Source organism: Heterodontus francisci, unplaced genomic scaffold (assembly GCF_036365525.1).
Source record: "Heterodontus francisci isolate sHetFra1 unplaced genomic scaffold, sHetFra1.hap1 HAP1_SCAFFOLD_337, whole genome shotgun sequence".
NCBI lineage: Eukaryota > Metazoa > Chordata > Chondrichthyes > Heterodontiformes > Heterodontidae > Heterodontus > Heterodontus francisci.
The window spans coordinates 932,576-948,615 of NW_027141841.1; the positions used below are offsets into that span (position 1 = coordinate 932,576).

At 43.3% G+C, this 16,040-nt stretch overlaps 1 non-coding gene across 1 annotated transcript; it reads right to left on the reverse strand.

Annotated features, from left to right (window-relative positions):
* Positions 1–531: 531 nt before the first annotated feature.
* On the reverse strand, positions 532–605 carry trnat-ugu (transfer RNA threonine (anticodon UGU)). Its single transcript has one exon. It is a non-coding gene; the product is annotated as a tRNA-Thr (tRNA).
* Positions 606–16,040: the final 15,435 nt, after the last annotated feature.

Genomic DNA, 16,040 nt, shown 5'->3' on the forward strand with positions numbered 1-16,040 from the left:
GAGACACTTCAAATACTGTTTATAAAAGGCAGGAAAGGTCAGTGTTCACACTGCTGTATTGAATAGAACAAAGTTTAATATCTTCTCACTGTTTCTCGGGAACCACATGAGACATAGTTTTTCTTATTTGGTTCCTTTGATTTTTCTTGTTCCTGACTGACAAATATTCCAAACCTCAGATAAACCCTCCCACTTGCGTCATGTCCCAGTCTCAGTCACAAGCAACACATAACAACACAAACACTCTGAAACATACAACGCAGTCACACTTTCCTTCAGTGACATTAATGTCGAGCTGTTTTCCAGGTTGCATGCAACTGTGAACAAATTTGTATCAAAGAAGTTGCCTTTGAAATATCAGCACAGAATTTCTGTCCAAGGAGGAACAGCGATTCCAAACTCACATCCTTCACAAAGGCTGTTTTCTCTTGTGACGAAAATTCATCACGTAATTTGTTTTCTCACTTAAAGTTCAGAAAACACAGATGGAAGTGATTGACAAGGTAACTGAGACATCACAAATGAGAAAAAAGACTCTGCTGGGAATTGAACCAAGGATCCCCTGTTTACAAGACAGGTGCTTTAACCAACTAAACTACAGAGTCAGATGTTGTTGCAGCTAAAATCAGAGGAGTGCACTATTTATTCTCATATAATATCAATATCAAAGGAAAATGCAGCAGATGCTGGAAATCTCAATTAAAAACAAGAAACGCTGGAAATACTCATCAGGTCTGGCAGCATCTGTGGAGCGAGAAGCAGAGTTAATGTTTCAGGTCAATGACCCTTCTTCATTCCCTTCTAGATATTCTCATCCCACTTCTCCACAGGTCACAACATATATTTTAACTTTTCCCACTTCCTGAAACAGTCAATCATATACTCTATTCTTCCCAGAATAGAAGACACTGACCAGCTTTCTTTAATGAAAAGCAAAATTATCAGTTTATTACAGAACAAGTTTTAACTAGTCATGAAATAAAGCATAAATACACAGGTAGAAATTTTAAAAGTTCCCTTTTTACCTTAACCTACATTTAAAGCCCCTTTCTGACCACAGCCCCACACTCGCACTCACACATACACCAGTTAACTGGTGAGTTCTGTTAAAGACAAAAACAACACTTGGGCTGATTACTTGTTCATTCCTGAAGAAAACAGCAGATCAGATATGTTGTTCCAAAACTGGCATACAGTCTAACTTCTGAGTATGCGTAGACAGGTCACTAGGGTCTTTTAGAACAGTTTTTTAGAGGCAGTGTTGAGAATTAATTTTAGCAGGCTTTCTTCAAAGACAGGAGAAGAGATGAATTGACACAATGAAGTTCTCAGGGTCTTTTGAAGATTTGCTGCAAAACAACGTGGGTTGTGATCTTCTCTCCTTCCTTGACACTTCTTCAGGCTAACTTTATCAGCTGCTCACTCCAGAAGGTAAAACACAATGACTGCTACAAATAAAAGCTTGTGATTTTTCTGCCCTCTTCGGTGTGTGGTGCTGCTGCCGGGTTTGTCCAATCAAGAGGCGCAACTGACTTCACTGTCCACATTTCCCCCTGTTACCAGGGTTTCCGTTCGACATTTAACTTGAGTCATGTGACAACCAGTAAACATAGTTGCCAAATTAATACTTTCAGTACCCTCTTGATAAAGAACTGGTCTGACATTTATTAAGTTTGACGATGAATTCCTCAAAAAGAATTTCACAAAAAAAATTCAAAATCACTTCCATAACATCATGTACTTTCCCTGAGCTACAGGTTATTGGAAGTCTCTCTGGCTGTGTTTATTTTTGTTGATTTTGCACTCAGGTTCTTTCTGAATCCATGTGTTTGCAGAACTTTGTCAGTGAGAAACATGGAGATATGCTTAAAGATTTCCCTGCAAATTATTCATATCTCCATCTTTCTCCGAACTTTGTAGAAACACATTAATGTGGGAATCACACACATCAGGCCGTCAAACCTCTCCGTTAAACATTGAAAGGTGACAGTGTTTATTGTGACGGGGTTCCATTTATTCAGACACATCTGGTATAAAAGTGTTCAAGAAATGATTCACACATGTAATGTATTTGTATATTATGTGCATGACATAATAACGCAAATAAACAATTCCTTGCACTTGCCACGCTTGGTGCATATTTTCTCTGTTGATGCCCCCTGAATATATTAGAGAAAATGGTGATGAGGATGAGATAAAAGTCTGTAAATATAGGCAGCAAACAGCAGCAGGGACTGCAGTGAACAGGATCAGGCAGCTCCTGGTGACCTACCTGCTCGGATGGTGGAGATTTTAGGTGGATTGTGTGAAGCCTGGGCCACAGAATGTCTCTTCAGTTGAATGAGATACCGCAGGGTCTTCCTGTGCATCTGATTCAAATTGCTTATTTGGGACAATATGGCTGCACACATTTGGGATACATGGGAAGGTGAGGAACTTATGAGAGGGCTTGAGAACCATTCAGTTAATATATTGAAAGAATGGACATGTTTTTCAGAGCTAATAACATTTTGGAATTTGAAGGTGAAAGTGCAGAGGTCAAGACTCAAGATAAGGCAATTCTTGAGGGCAAGAAAGCGATTTTGCCAATGGAAATTAGCCTGGAAGTGTATGACCAGCTAACAAAGCTTCCTGCTCCCATCAAGGCATAAGATGTGCCATTCAAAACAATCATCACCAAGTTGGAGGAACATTTCAACCCGAAGCCACTAGAGATCACGGCAAGCTAGAAATTTGGAAGCAGAAATCAGAAAAGTAGTGAAACAGTTGGTGAGTACATTGTTCATATTCTTAGACCGTGCATTATGAGACAGATTTGTGCTTATATTGGTGGATGAGAAAAGATACTAAACACACAAAATCCCACATTCGAGCTCGCATGTAAGATTGCTCTTTCCATGGAGATTGCATCAAAGAATGCTCGAGAATTTCATCCTGTGCCTGTGATTGGAACACACTTCAGGGGAGCTTAAAAAAACTGGTAAAATGGGCTTTCACATGGCAGTTAAAATTTACACAGAGAATTGTGAAGAGATACAATTTGGGAGGAAGAATAAGGAGAGGCCATATAAATAAAATGTTACAATTCTAAAGTGGGTGCCAGAACAGAGAGACAATGTACACCAATCTTAGAAGGTTTGAAAAGGCTTCTCAGAGCAAACAGGACACTTGGCTTATTAATAGAGACATATAGTAAAAGCAAATAAGTTATGATAAACCTTTATAAAATACTGGGTCTGAATGGCCTACTCCTCTACCTCCACAGAAAGCTTCCATTCCAGGTTTGCACACACTCGTCAGGATCACTCTCCACAGATCCCGCCACTCCAGGCTCGGACATCAGGATCACTTTCCATAGATCCCACCACTCCATGCATGGATATCTCCCTCATGATCAGATCACAGGTCCTTAGTCCTGCCACATCCAGTCATGAATGATGGTGGACAATTAAATAACTAACCAAATGAGGAGGCTCCAAAAAATCCCCATCCTCAATAATGGTGGAGCCAAAGCTAAATCATTTACAACCATCTTCCATCAGAAATTGCTCAGTGGATGATTCATCTCGGCCTCCTGAGGTCCCCAGCATCACAGTTTCCAGTCTTCAGCCAATTCGATTCACTCCACATGATAGCAAGAAACAACTGAAGTCACTCGATGCAGCAACGACAATACGCCCGAACAACGCCCCGGCTCTAGTACTGAAGAATTGTGCTCCAGAACTAGCTGTGCTCTCAGCCACACTGTTCCAGTAGAGCTACAACACAGGCATCTACCCGACAATGTGGAAAATTGCCCAAGTGTGCCCACTCCATAAAAAAAAAGCAGGACAAATCCAATCTGACCAATTACCACCCCATCAGTCTCCTATCAATCATCAGCAAAGTGATGGAAGATGTCATCAACAGTGCTATCAAGCACCAGACACTGAGCAATAATCTGCTCATCGATGCTCAGTTTAGGTTCTGCCAGGGTTCCTCGACCCCAGGCAAATACTTGGCAGGTAGAGTATAATGTGGGAAAATGTGAGGTTATCCACTTTGGTAAGAAGAATGGAAAAGCAAAATATTATTTAAATTGTGAGAGATTACAGAATGCTGCGGTATAGAAGGATCTGGGTGTCCTCGTACATGAATCACAAAAAGTTACCATGCAGGTAGAGCAAATAATTAGGAAGGCAAATGAAATGTTGCCCTTTATTTCAAGGGGGATGGAGTATAAACGAAGAGAAGTCTTGCTGCAAATGTACAGGGTGTTGGTGAAACCACACCTGGAGTACTGTGTACAGTTTTGGTCTCCTTATTTAAGGAGGGATATACTTGCATTGGAGGCAGTTCAGAGAAGGGTCACTGGATTGATTCCTGTGATGAAGTGGTTGTCTTATGTGGAGAGTTGATCAGGTGGACCTATACTCATTGGAGTTAAGAAAAATGATAGGTGATCGTATTGAGACATATAAGATTTTGAGGGGGCTTGACAGGGTGGATGCTGAGAGGATGTTTCCCCTCATGGTGGAATTTAGAACTAGGGGACACAGTTTCAGAATAATGGTCTTCCATTTAAGAAGGAAATGAGCAATTTCTTCTCTCAGAGAGTCATTAATCTTTGGAATTCTCTACCACAGAGACTACTGGAGGCTGGGTCATTGCATGTCTTCAAGACTGAGTTTGACAGAATTTTATCTGCAAGGAAGTCAAGGGTTATGGGGTGCAGGCAAGAAAGTGGGGTTGAGGCCATGTCTGGTCAGCCATGATCCTATTGAATGGTGGAGCAGGCTCGAGGGGCCAAATGGCCTACTCCTGCTAATATTTCTTCTGTTCTTATTTTTTACTGCAGCTTGGTTCAAACAGACACAAAAGAGTGGAGTTCTAGAGGAGAGGTGAGAGTGATTGCCCTTGAGTGAGTGTGGCATCAAGGATCCCTAGCAAAATTGAAGTCAATGGGAATCAGGGGGAAAACTCTCCACTTGGTGGAGTCATACCTCGCACAAAACAAGATGGTTGTGGTTAGTGGAGACCAATCATCTCAGCCCAGGACATTGCGTCAGGACTTTCTCAGGGTAGTGTCCTCGGCCCAAACATCCTCAGCTGTTTCATTGATCACTTTCCCTTCAACAGAAGTGGGAATGTTCGCTGATGACTCACAACTCCTCAGATACTGAAGCAGTCTGTGCCCAGAAGCAGCGAGACCTGTACAAACTTCAGGCTTGAGCTGATAAGTGACAAGCAACCTTCTGGCCACACAAGTGCTAAGCAGTGAACATCTCCATTGAGAGAGAATCAAACCATCTACCTTTTGATATTCAGCAGCATAATCATCACTGAATACCCCACCATCAACATCTTGGGGGTTACCATTGACCAGAAACTAAACTGGACCAGTCACATCGATGCTGCAGCGATAAGTGCAGGTCAGAGATTAGGAATTCTGCAGCAAGTATCTCCCCTCCTGCCACCTCAAATCCTGTCCACCATGTACAAGGCACAAGTCAGGAGTGGGATGGAATCCATCCCACTCAACAACACTGAAGAAGCTCAACACCATCCAGGAGAAAGCAGCCCACTTGATTGGCACCTAACCCACCATCTTAAACATTCACTTCCTCCACCACCAGTACACAGTGGCTGCAGTGTGTACCATCTCCATATGCACTGCAGTATCTCGCCAAGTATCCTTCAACAGCACCTTCCAAACCCGTGACCACTACCACCTCGAAGGACAAGGGCAGCAGATGCATGGGAACTCACGACCTGCAGGTTCCCCTCCAAGTCACTCACCACCCTGACATGGAACTATATCGCCATTTCTTCACTGTTGTTGGGTCACAATCCTGGAACTCCGTCCCCAATAGCACTGTGGGTGTTCCTGCACCATATGGACTGCATCAGTTCAAGAAGGCAGCTGACCACCACATTCTCAAGGGCAATTAGGGATGGGTAATAAATGCCAGTCTTATCAGCGATACTCGCGCCCATTAATGAACAAAAAACAAATCACTCTCCACAGATTCCCCACAATCTGGGCTTGGACATTTACTTCAGGAGCACAGAGCTTTATATAACTGCAACATGAGTTCCAATCTTCATATTCCGTTCACTGTTCACATTATTTTTCTACCAGTCCACTAGCTTTTAGTGATTCAGTACTCGGGTCTCTGCGCCTCCGCAGTTTCTATCATCTCACCACTTAACAAAAAACACTCTGATCAATCTTTCGTCGGTACTAGATGACCCCTCATTTTAAACTCCATCTGCCAAAGCATTGCTCACTCACTTAATATATCAAGAAGATTTGAAAATACATTTCTTGCCAAAGGATAATGTTCTGCTTCTGCTCCCTCGCCATTTGCTTTTCCCATTAGTCTTTTGGTGTAAATCCAGCGGAAGTAAAGATGGAAAGAAGGAAGGAGGGGAGGGAAAATCCTGCTCCGTTTCGTGATCCCTATTTGATTATCATTCCAGTCCAGTTTGGGTGAAGAATTCCAATTGTCTATGTCAATTTTAAAAAAAAGTATAAACAATTCTGGAACCACCGTCAAGGTACTGACAAGAACAGGTTTCCAGGCCGACATTGCATTGAAGCTGCAAACAAGAATGCAACAGGCAGTTGATAAACTAACGACAAGGATGGGATTCGAACCAACACGTGCACAACACAATAGATCAGTCGCCCAACGCCATAACCTCTCAGCCACCTCTTCACCTGGCAAGTAGCAGAAGCACAACCGTCACCTTCACACAAATCCTGATGGAAATGTAGCTTCTGCAAGTAAATGAAATTTCCATCACATCAGGTCACGGCCTGTTGGGAATGGAGCGGTGTGAAACATTTCCAGACCATGTCCAACACGTTTCTACTCAGTGTGAAAACCCACCACGGAAAGACTGGAACATACAATCATTTGATCACAGCATGATTAACATCACTCAGACACCTGAACCATTCGGTCACTGACGAAGTCATGATAACTTCGAATTTCTCATGAAATGACAACTGAGAAAACTGACTGGAAGAATTGCTTCAACTCCACGTGATCAGTGAGGCACAGCCTCAGCCGACTTGTCAGGTGGTGTAAACAGATATCACTGCTTCTGATCGTCACCAGAACAGAGAGTGAGATGTAACATTGATCATCAAACAGACTGTGAGAGAATACAACAGAATAAAACACATGGAGAGACACTGTGGAATAATAAATAGATTTGATTGGAATGTTGAATTTTAATTGGAATGGATAAAACACCAGAAACGGCAGATTAAATTGGGATTCTCATCATTATATTGATCTGGGACAGAAAAGATAAACTGATAGAAAGAAGGGAAGAAGGAAGAATGGAACTGTACAGTTTTATCAGTTTTTTCACTCGTCCATCAAAGCTGGATAAATAAAAGTTGCAAAAGTTGCAAATGCTGCCAAAACCTTGGATTGAAGGATGTCCCAACTGTTTAACTGTCTCCTCACTGGGGGATTTCAATCAGTGAGCAATATTATTCTCTACCTTTTTTTTGTTAAATGAATCCAGAACTGTAACTTGGATTTAATATCTGTGTTCCGACTCCTGAATAATAAAATTGTGAGTTTCTTGATATTATCTGGACACATTTCCTGCTGAAAAAACTAAGAACTCTTTTCTAATTTGCACAATACTATATACACACTCATCACGTCTCCTCAGCTAGCATCCTTGGTGCTGCTCTCTCTTCTCCCAAACCTCATCTCCTGTGACTGTTGCATCATCACTCTGACATTGGGAGAGGTTGATCCCAATGTCTTCAGCGTTAATCCTTTCCATCCTTAGACTACACTGTGAATCAAAAAAATGGTTAGAGGGAACTTCCTTCATTTATCGAAACACCAACAGCTGCCAGTTGTCAACCAACTCAAACCCATGAGAGAGAGAGAGAGAGACTGTCAGAGAACTTCCTGCATCCAGTCCTGACCCTGTCGCGATCAGCAGTTGCTCACCCAGACCCCACTCTCATCAACACTGAACATTGTCACTGAGACCCTTCAAATAATGTTTATAAAAGGCAGAAAAATTCAAAGTTCATCGCAGCTGGATTGATTGAAACTAAGTTTAATATCTTCTTACCATTAGGTAACCACATGAGAAAGTCCTTCAATCGTTAGCATAAATTATCAGCTGTAAGAATGTTTGTCATTGGGTTGAATAATTTCTGTGTGAGGAATGTTCCAGCATCATAAACCAGGGGAACATGCTGACTGAGTTGTGTCTTCATCTCTTCTGGGCAGTCAGACAGTTCACCCTTCATTCTGCTCTTATTCACATTCCCAAAGCGGATCTACAGATTCTCAAATCTGGAGATTGGGTTTTCTTATTTGGTTCCTTTTGATTTTTCTTGCTCCTGAATGATAATATATTCCAACCTTGGATCAACCTTGCCCTGTGTCCCAGTCTCGGTTAAAGGCGACACATAATGGCACCAACACTCTGAAACATACAACATGGTCACACTCTGCTTCAGTGAGATTAATGTTGAGGCGGTTTCACGTCAAATGCAATTGTGAACAAATTTCTCTTGTGGAAATTGTGGGTGATTTGAGTATTTGCACTGAATTTCTGTGCAAGGAGGGACAGTTTCTAACAGCCATTCCCAAATCACTTCTTTCACAAAGACAAAGACTGTGCTGTCTTAACGTGCCACTCAACTTCACAAACAAATTTGAACTCAAAGTTCAGGGGAAGACAGAGATGTGAATGATTGACAGAATAATGTTTAAATCATAACTTTCCGTTTCTTCACTGCAGTGAGGCTTTGTTGGGGTTTGAAGTGAGGTTTTTCTGTTTATCAGACAGAGGCTTTAACCAACTGAGCTACAGGGCAAAATCTCAAACGCATCCTTTCCTGGAGTTACAGGTTATTCCAGGACTATCTGTCTCTGGGTTCTTTCTGAATCCACAAGTTTGCAGATCTTTGTGAGTGAGAGACATGGAGATATGCTTCAAAGATTTCCCTGTAAATTATTCATATCTCCATCTTTTCCTGAACTTTGAACAAACACATTACTGTGGGAATCACACACATCTGGCCCTCACACTCGTCCGCTAAACATTGAAAGGTGACAGTGTTTATTGTGAGGGGATCCATTTATTCAGACACATCTTGATCGGGACGTGTTTCACACATGTAATGTTTTTGAAAATTATGTTTATGATGTAATATTGTAAATAAACATTTCCTTGCACTTGTCGCATTTGATGTCCATTTTCTCTGCTGATGCCCCCTGAATATACTGGAGAAAATGGTGATGAGGATGAGATAAAAGTCTGGAAATATCGGCAGCAAACAGCAGCAGGGACTGCAGTGAACAAGAACAGCCAGCTCCTGGTGACCCACCTGCTCAGATGGTGAAGATTTTGGGTGGATTGTGTGAAGCCTGTGCGACAGACTGTCTCCTCAGTTGAATGAGATGCCCGAGGGTAAAGCATGGCTACCCGACCCGACTCCGACCAGACCCGATGACATGTGTCGGGTTCGGGTCGGGTCTCTCTTCCGTGTCCGGCATTCGGGTTCGTGACGGGTCGGGCTGGAGGCCGACACAGTGCTGCCTTGCTCAGGGAGGGAACTTCTGCATGATTCCGCAGGAATAGCCAGCTTTCGGAATGGAGGATCACAACATTTGGACAAGGTATGTTTGATATAATTAACTTTATTATGGTAGTCGGGTCGGGTCGGGTCGGGTGTGGGAAAAAAATCAAAGGACTCGGGCCCGGGTCAGGTTCAGGTTGGATGTGGTCAGGTCGGACCGGGTCGGGTTTCAATTTCATAAACGAGCAGGCCTTTACCGCAGGGTCTTAGTGTGCATCTGATTCAAAGGGATTATTTGGGACAATATGGTTGCACCCAAGGGATACATCAGAAGGCTGGGAACTTATGAGAGGGCTCGAGAACCATTCAGTTCATATATTGAAAGAATGGACATGTTTTTCAGAGCTAATAACATTTTGGAACTTGAAGGTGAAAGTGAAGAGGTCAAGACTCAGAATAAGGCAATTCTTGAGGGCAAGAAAGTAATTTTGCGAATGTAAATTATCCTGGAAGTGTATGACATGCTAACAAATCTTCCTGCTCCCATCAAGGCAAAAGATGTGAATTCAAAACAATCATCACCAAGTTGGAGGAACATTTTAACCCTAAGCCACGAGAGATCACGGCATGCTAGAAATTTGGAACCAGAAAGCAGAAAAGTAGTGAAATAGTTGGTGAGTACATTGTGGAACTGAAGAATTTATCACTACATTGCAACCTTGGCGCATTCTTAGACTGTACATTACGAGACAGATTTGTGCTTATATTGGTGGATGAGAAAAGATACTAAACACGCAAAATCCTACATTTCAGCTGGCGTGTAAGATTGCTCTTTCCATGGAGATAGCATCAGAGAATGCTGGGGAATTTCGTCTTATGCCAGTGACAGTAACACACTTCAGGAGAAGATAAAAAAACTGTCAAAATGGGCTTTCACATGGCAGATAAAATTTTCCACAGAGAAGTGTAAAGTGATAAAGTTTGGGAGGAAGAATGACACAATGTGCACCAATCTTAGAAGGTATGAAAATGTTGCTAAAAGCAAACAGGACACTTGGCTTTTTTCATAGAGGCATCGAGTAAAAGCAATTAAGTTATACTAAACCTTTATAAAACACTGGGGCTGAATGGCCTCCTCCTGCACCTCCACAGAAAGCTTCCACTCCAGGCTCGGACACCCTCTTCAGGATCACTCTCCATACATCCTGCCACTCCACGCATGGATATCTCCCTCAGGATCAGATCACAGCTCCACAGTCCTGCCACATCCAGTCGTGAATGGTGGTGGATAATTTAATAACTAACCAGATGATGAGGCTCCAAAAGCACCCACATCCTCAATGATGGTGGAGCCGAGCACGTCAGTTCAAAAGGCAAAACTGAAGCATCTGCAACCATCTTCAGTCAGAAGCATTAGGTGGTTTCGATCTGTGCTAATTTCAGCTCCTCCTGCTCGCTGGTGCCTTGATTCTCTGGTGCTAATTTCAGAGTAAACCATACAGATTGACAATTGGAGCCAAAGAAAAAGACACAGGAGAGTTTGAAAGTGCCAAAATCTGGGATTGAACCAAGAACTGCGATTTTTCGTGCAATGCAAATCCAGCTGATCTATTTCAGGAACACACGAAAACCAGCCTTCGCTCATTGCTTTGGAAGACAATATTTACATTCAAGTGTTTGTCAAAATTTACAGAACACAACATGAGTAATATTTCCCATTGTTTTCTCAGCACTGATGGAATGTGAAGCAGGAGACAGCCAAAAGTCCCACTGATCCACACTGACCCAGAGCTGAGAGTGAAATGAGATAAAGTTCAAGCTTTAGCAGCGAGACGCTGGAGAGACGTAAGAGTCCTGAATCAAGGAGAGACTTTCTGATATAGGAAAAGCAAAATACTGCATATGCTGGAAATCTGAAATAAAAACAAATGTGCTGGAAATACTCAGCAGGTCTGGCAGCATCTGTGGAGAGAGAAATAGAGTTAAAGTTTCAAGTCTGTGACCTTTCATCAGAACTGCCAAAGGTTAGAAAAGAATTGGGTTTTAAACAAGTGAAGGAGAGGGGCCTGTGTGAGAGAACAAAGGGGAAGATGTTTGATAGGGCAGAGGGCAGGAAAGATTAAATAACAAAGTTGTCCTGGGACAAAGGCAAAGAGTCCGGTAATGCTTGTGGTCAAAGACAAAGCATTTGTCCAGAGAGAGTGTTAATAGCAGAATAATGAGCAGCTCTGAATACATGAAAAACAGGCACATGGTTTCAAACACACTGTGTTTTGTGCTCCCCCTTTTGTGAATCCTTGTTCACAGCTTTCCAATTATAATGCAAAGAAATGAACACAAACAGGCTTTCTTTGGTTTAAAGAAGAAAAGGGAAACTTATTAAACTTGCTTAAACTTTAATACTGTTCGTGCCTACAGACATACGATGTTCCCATGCTAGCATGAACAGATGCAGCGGGGACAGAAAAAATAAAAGATAAAGTAGAACAGTTTGAGGCAATATCTTGTTACTGTGCTTCGAGCTCACGGTATAGCACTTGTGTAGGTAATTCTTGCGTTTCGTAGGGCCCAGTATTCTACTTAGACCTTGTACATGTTGGAGACTTTTCTCTCTTTGAGATTCACATGTTTTCACAAGGTTCAGTTCTGTGGGAAAGAGATGGAGGCAGGCAGGACTGGAGAGGGTCTACCCCATCCGGGAGCACATGGTGTTCTGAGTTCAAATCTGTGGCAAGTTCAAAAAACCAACAGCCAACTAGTCATGTGACTAAAACTGGTCTGACCACTTCTGCTGTGTATTGGGGAAGCAAAACACTGCGTCCCTTTGTTTCAATACTGTTTGTTACTATCCAAATTTCTTTCCAGTCAGGCGCTTGCAATTTAAAGTTTTTCATGTTCATGTGGCAACAATCATGTGTGCCTCAGTCTTGGCAGGTGGCGTGGGGGGGTTTTCCAGACACCAGTCATGTTCTGAAGTTATTGAACTCAAGGTTCGGTCCACAAGGCTGTAGAGTGACGAATCGAAAGATCAGGTGCTGTTCCTCGAGCTTGCGTTGATGTTCACTGGAACACTGGAGCAGGCCAAAGATGGAAATGTTGACATGAGAGCAGGGGGAAGTGTTGAAATGGTAATCAACCAGAAGCTCAGGGTCATGCTTTCGGACTGAGTGGAGGTGTTCTACAAAGCGGTCAGCTGATCTGCGTTTGGTCTCCCCAATTTAGAGAAGACCGCATTGTGAACAGAAAATACAGTACACTAAATTGAAAGAAGTACAAGTAAACCGCTGCTTCACCTGAAAGGGGTGTTTGGGGCCTTGGATAGTGAGGAGAGAGGAGGTAAAAGGGAAGCTATTACACTTCCTGCGATTGAATGGGAAGGTGCCGTGGGAAGGGGACGAGGAATTGGGGATAATGGAGGAGTGGACCAGAGTGTTGCGGAGGGAACGATCCTTTCAGAATGCTGACAGGGGAGGGGAAGATGCATTTGGTGGTGGCATCACGCTGGAGGTGGTGAAAATGGCGGAGGATAATCCTTTGGATGTGGAGGCAGGTGGTGTGGAAAGTAAGGACAAGGGGAAACCTGTGGCGTTTCAGGGAGGGCTGGGAAGAGGGGAGGGCAGATGTCTGGGAAATGGACCAGACACACTCCTTGAACTCTCTGCTGATGAAGTCTGGCAAAGGGAAGAACAACCACACAACATGGGTCTCAAATCGAAGACCCTGGGATTAAAAGTCTCATGCTCCACCAACTGAGCTATCCAGGCCTGATACAGTACTTCCACTCTGTCTGTTATTGGACGGATGCAGCTGTTGGCTCCACCCCAATGGCGGGCGTTTGTTCCACCAACCATGAAGCAGCTTCCTATCAATTCCCAAAATTATCATCTCCAACAAGAGAGAATCTAACTATCTCCCCATGACATTCAATGGCATTGTCATTGCTGAATCCCTCACTATCAACATCCTGGGGTTTGCCAATGAACAGAAACTGAATTGGAACAGCCATATAAATACCATAGCTTCAAGAGCAGGTCAGAGTCTGGGAATTCTACTGTGAATCACTCACGTCCTGTCCACCATCTCCAAGGCACAAGTCAGGAGTGTGATGAAAGGCTCCTCACTTGCCTGGATGAGTGCAGCTCCAACAACAACAAAGAAGCTCAACACCATCCAGGACAAAGCAGCTCACCTGATCAGCACTCCATCCACCACGACCTCGACCACCTAGAAGGACATTGGATGAATGGCAACACCACCATCTGCAAGTTCCCCTCCAAGCGACACACCATCCTGTCTTGGAACTATATCATGATTCCATCACTGTCACTGGATCAACATCCTGGAACTCCCTTCCCAACAGCACGTATTGCAATGGCTCAAAAAGGCGGCTCACCACCACCTTCCCAATGGAAATTAGGGATGGGCAATAAATGCTGGCTTTGCCAGCAATGCCCACATCCCATGAAAGAATAAAAAAGAGATTTACCCAAATGGTAGCAGGGTGAGGGATTTCAGTTATATGGAGAGATTGGAGAAGCTGGGGTTATTCTCCTTGCAGCAGAGAAAGGTCAGAAGAGATTTGACGCATTTGTTCAAAATCATTTTAAATAAGGCGAAACTGTTTCCAGTGGTCAAAGGGTCAGTAAGCAGAGGACACAGGTATCAGGTGATTGGCAGAAGAACCAGAGGTGACATGAGGAACCATTTTTTACACAGCAATGTGTTGTGATAAAGAAAGAAAAGACTTGCATTTATATAGCACCTTTCAAGACCACTGGACATATCAAAGCACTTTGTAAACAATGAAATACTTTTGAAGTGTAATCACTGTTGTAATGTCAGAAATGCAGCAGCTAATACCCAACAACAGCAATATGATAATGACCAACTGATCTGATTGAGGGAAATATTAATCATAACACCAGGGATAATTAGAATTAGAATTAGAACAGTACAGCACAGTGCAGGCCCTTCGGCCCTCGATGTTGCGCCGACCTGTGAAACCATCTGACCTACACTATTCCATTTTCATCCATATGTCCATTAAATGACCACTTAAATGCCCTTAAAGCTGGCGTGTCTACTACTGTTGCAGGCAGGGCGTTCCACGCCCCTACCACTCTCTGAGTAAAGAAACTAACTCTGACATCTGTCCTATATATATCACCCCTCAACTTAAAGCTATGTCCCCGCGTGTTTGCCATCACCATCCGAGGAAAAAGACTCTCACTATCCACCCTATCTAACCCTCTGATTATCTTTTATGTCTCTATTAAGTCACTTCTCCTCCTCCTTCTCTCCAACGAAAACAACCTCAAGTCCCTCAGCCTTTCCTCGTCAGACCTTCCCTCCATACCAGGCAACATCCTAGGAAATCTCCTCTGCACCCTTTCCGTAGCTTCCACATCCTTCCTATAATGCGGTGACCAGAACTGCACGCAATACTCCAGGTGCGGTCTCACCAGAGTTTTGTACAGCTGCAGCATGACCTCGTGGCTCCGAAACTCGATCCCCCTACTAATAACAGCTAACACACCATATGCCTTCTTAACAGCCCTATTAACCTGGGTAGCAACCTTCAGGGATTTATGCACCTGGACACCAAGATCTCTCTGTTCATCTGCACTACCAATAATCTTCCCATTAGCCCAGTACTCTGCATTCCTGTTACTCCTTCCAAAGTGATTCACCTCACACTTTTCCGCATTAAACTCCATTTCCCATCTCTCAGCCCCGCTCTGCAGCCTATCTATGTCCCTCTGTACCCTACAACATCCTTCGGCACTATCCACAACTCCACCGACCTTAGTGTCATCCGCAAATTTACTAACCCACCCTTCTACACCCTCTTCCAGGTCATTTATAAAAATGACAAACAGCAGTGGCCCCAAAACAGATCCTTGCGGTACACCACTCGTAACTAAACTCCAGGATGAACATTTGCCTTCAACCACTACCCTCTGTCTTCTTTCAGCTAGCCAATTTCTGATCCAAATCTCTAAATCACCTTCAACTCCATACTTCCGTATTTTCTGCAATAGACTACCATGGGGAACCTTATCAAACGCCTTACTGAAATCCATATACACCACATCCACTGCTTTACCCTCATCCACCTCTTTGGTCACCTTCTCGAAAAACTCAATAAGGTTTGTGAGGCACGACCTACCCGTCACAAAACCGTGCTGACTATCGATAATGAACTTATTCTTTTCAAGATGATTATAAATCCTATCTCTTATAACCTTTTCCAACATTTTACCCACAACCGAAGTAAGGCTCACAGGTCTCTAATTACCAGGGCTGTCTGTTCTCCCCTTCACGAACAAGGGGACAACATTTGCTATCCTCCAGTCTTCCGGCACTATTCCTGTCGACAATGACGACATAAAGATCAAGGACAAAGGCTCTGCAATCTCCTCCCTGGCTTCACAGAGAATCCTAGGATAAATCCCATCTGGCCCAGGGGACTTCTCTATTTTCACAC